The following is a 3,110-nucleotide window of genomic DNA, read 5'->3' as shown; positions in this document are numbered from 1 at the left end:
GAGGTTAGGCTGGAGCTGGCCAGCACGGTGCTTGACAATCAATATTTTGAGTCATGGCCAGGATCTCACACGAAGCAGGATGCTTCTCCATGATTGGTGTTTCTTACTATGCAGAGAGCCCACACGTCATCGCCCCAGTCCTCCCCCACCCCATTCTTACTCGGGGACTCAGGGTCTCTTCTGCAGGCTCTTGGTCTCACTGATAAAAAGAATTTAACATTTTAGTCAGGAGTGAGTGCAAGGAAGACTTACTGATGTGTTAAAGAGGGAAAACAAAAAGGGAAAGCAGGACAGGCTAGCCAGGGATTAAGCACAGCTGGGAGGATGGGAAAAAGATAAAGGGGATGTGCTTACTGGGGCAGAGGTCAGGGAAGTGGGCATGCTCAGTCCTGGAAGACTGAGTACTGGAATCTATAGATTCATCTCTTAGGAAGGTGATTGGTGTTGGGATTCTGTAAACCCCACCCCCCAGTTACCTGACACTATAAAAGGGGCAGCTTGCCCCCTCTGCTCTTGCTTGCTCTTTTGCTCTCCCCCTTGCCCCTCTTCTTCCCCTTTCCTCCCCCCCCCCACGTGCTCATGGCCAGCCTCTACTCCTTTCCTTCTCTATTCCTCTCTTCTCTCTGCCTCTACTACCCTCTTAACTCCCTCATGACCTGAATAAACTCTATTCTGTACTATACCGTCTTATGGCTGTTCCCTCAGGGGGAAGGAATTTCCAACATGGTCTCCCCAGAGGCATCTCCCTTGCACTCAGGCCCCAACACACCCCCATGGGCCATACCTTCCCCTGACTCTCTTCAACCTTTTCCTAACATTGGTGCTGAAACCCAGAACTTCATCACTTGACAACAACGGTGACTTCTTTCTTTATCTTCTTCTCCCCTTCCAGCTTTAGAATGGTCTTCTAGTTGTAAAGCAGTATTTTTCTCCTTTTATACAGAATGAGACTCTGGTATTGTTGGGTGAGTGAGGAATTTGTTGTTTATCTCAAAGGGTGTTATCAACAACTGTCTAAGCCATATATAGACGGAGTGACTGACCACCCACCATGACATTTGTGCTGCAGGATATCCAACCCAAATGGTATTTATACATCCCAAATGGGTCCCCCAGCTGGAGAGGCACCTTCTGTCTACAGCAGAAAGAACGTGACAGATCATTAGTCACGGCATTTGTGCCAGAAGATGGTGAAATGCCGATATTCATTTATCAGGACTAGCAGACAGTGAGAGTAATCTTTCCCATTCCTTCTTCCTGCCTAGTATCTCAGATCCTCGGGACAAGGGATGCTTACCTTGGAAGAATGAAACAGGCATGGCTGGTTTAGTTTTGGCCTTCCTCCTCTGGGAACCTGACTTTAGGGAGCTTGGTTTTGTTTTTAATTATAATATAATCACGTTATTTCAAACCCTTTCCTTTGTGTCTTTACAGCCCTTCTCATGTACCTACTTTTCTCTCTCTCAAATTCATGGTCTCTTTTTCTATAGTTGTTGGTGATGTTGTTGTTGGTGGTGGTGGCTGTGGTGGTGGTGGTGGTGTGTGTGTGTGCATGTGAGAGAGAGAGAGAGAGAGAGAGAGAGAGAGAGAGAGAGAGAGAGCCCATAGGTGTGTGTGTTCCTAAATACACAAATACAACCTGCTCGGTCTGTATAATGTTAACTTGTATGTATTTATTTTCAGGGCAGACCATTGATATTGGGTCACTGACTGGTGTGCTCTTCCTTGGGGAAGGCTATTTCTCCTGTTCTCTGCATTCTTCGGTTTCCTGTGGCTCTTTGTGTGAGACCTCATGACCTTTCCCCTCCTACTTTAGCATGTTTGTTGGTGTCTTTGTTCAGGCAGCCATGTTGGTAGACTTCATAGCTGTAGCTTTTCTGCCATTTCTAGGAGACACCATTTCACAGAGAACTTCCGTTTCTCTGGATCTTACAATCTCCTGGCTCCCCTTTCCAAAATGATCTCTGAACCTCATGGGGGAAGGGACTGTGTTGTAGATGCACCAGCTGGGACTGTGTCCCTCAGCTCTGCATTTCGATCCAGTGTGATTTTTTAAAGTAGCGGTCTCCATTGGTTACAAATTTCCTTGATGGGAGGTGAGAACCACACTCACCTGTAGGTATAAAGAGAAACATTTAGAATGTAGTTAGGGTTTATGCTGGTATAGTAAAAGTGGTGACCTTAGGTTTTCCTCCAAGATCCATGGCTTTGCTAGGTCCTAGTCGTTGGATAAGTTTCCAGTACAAGGCATGAGTTTGATTTCCCTCTTGTTGAGTAGGCCTGAAGTCCAATTAGAGAGCTGTTGGTTACTGCCGAGTACACATTCCGCTGTTGCATCCTCAGGGTTATGGTTCCGTGCTGCTTGTGGTGTGGTTCACAGACATCATAGCAGGGTAAAACTACAGGCCGCTTCTTTCCTTTGTAAAGTGCCTTCTGGTACCCCGAATGCTAGTCCTCAGGAAGAGGCTTTCAGATCAGACTCAGTTTAGGTCCTCTGAGTCCTATGCCTGAGGTGCACAGTGATTTAAGAAATGCTTTCCTCTTCTAAGTGGGACTCTTAAGTCGGGGCTATTCCTGGTGTTGGCGCGGCTCCAAGAAGACAGCCAGACTCACCCTTAGCTGCCCCATACATAGAGGAGAATGGGTGAGTTGGGCTCAAAGTCCAGCCAGCCTCTGGCCTCCAGGCAGGAAAAGGATGGGACTGAGGAGCGAGACCGGGACGGGCTGAGCAAGCAGCCTTCGAAGGAGCACATTGAAGTGCCAACTCCGAAGAGTCCTCGGGCCGACCAAGGGAAGCAAGAATAAGGGCGCCACTTCAACTCCAGGGAGGAAATCAAGGGGTAGACCCAAGAAACTGAAGAAGGAGGAAGAGGAGGGCATCTCCCAGGAGTCCTCCGAGGAGCAGTGACCACTCACTCGCAGTGCCGCCTGCTCCTTAGCCACCAAGGAGCAACTTTCCCCTGGGACTGGAAGCCCTGCTCCCATGCCCCTCCCTGCCCCCACTGCACACTGTGGTACCAGGCACCAGCTGCAGGCTCTGCCTCACCCACCGAGCAGGATTTGGCTCAGTCCCTGTGCCCTCCTCCCCAACACACCTGCCCCCTCCTGAC

At 49.1% G+C, this 3,110-nt stretch overlaps 1 pseudogene across 1 annotated transcript; it reads left to right on the top strand.

Moving 5' to 3' along the window:
* The first annotated feature begins 2,640 nt into the window (after positions 1 to 2,640).
* On the top strand, positions 2,641 to 2,908 carry LOC308429715 (high mobility group protein HMG-I/HMG-Y-like; annotated as a pseudogene). Its single transcript has one exon. The product of its transcript is annotated as a high mobility group protein HMG-I/HMG-Y-like (transcript).
* The last annotated feature ends 202 nt before the right edge of the window (positions 2,909 to 3,110 follow it).

The sequence above is a fragment of the Micromys minutus genome (genome assembly GCF_963924665.1).
Source record: "Micromys minutus genome assembly, chromosome: 14".
Lineage (NCBI taxonomy): Eukaryota > Metazoa > Chordata > Mammalia > Rodentia > Muridae > Micromys > Micromys minutus.
The sequence above is the reverse complement of the archived record's forward strand: the minus strand, read 5'-3'. Positions and strand labels throughout refer to the sequence as shown.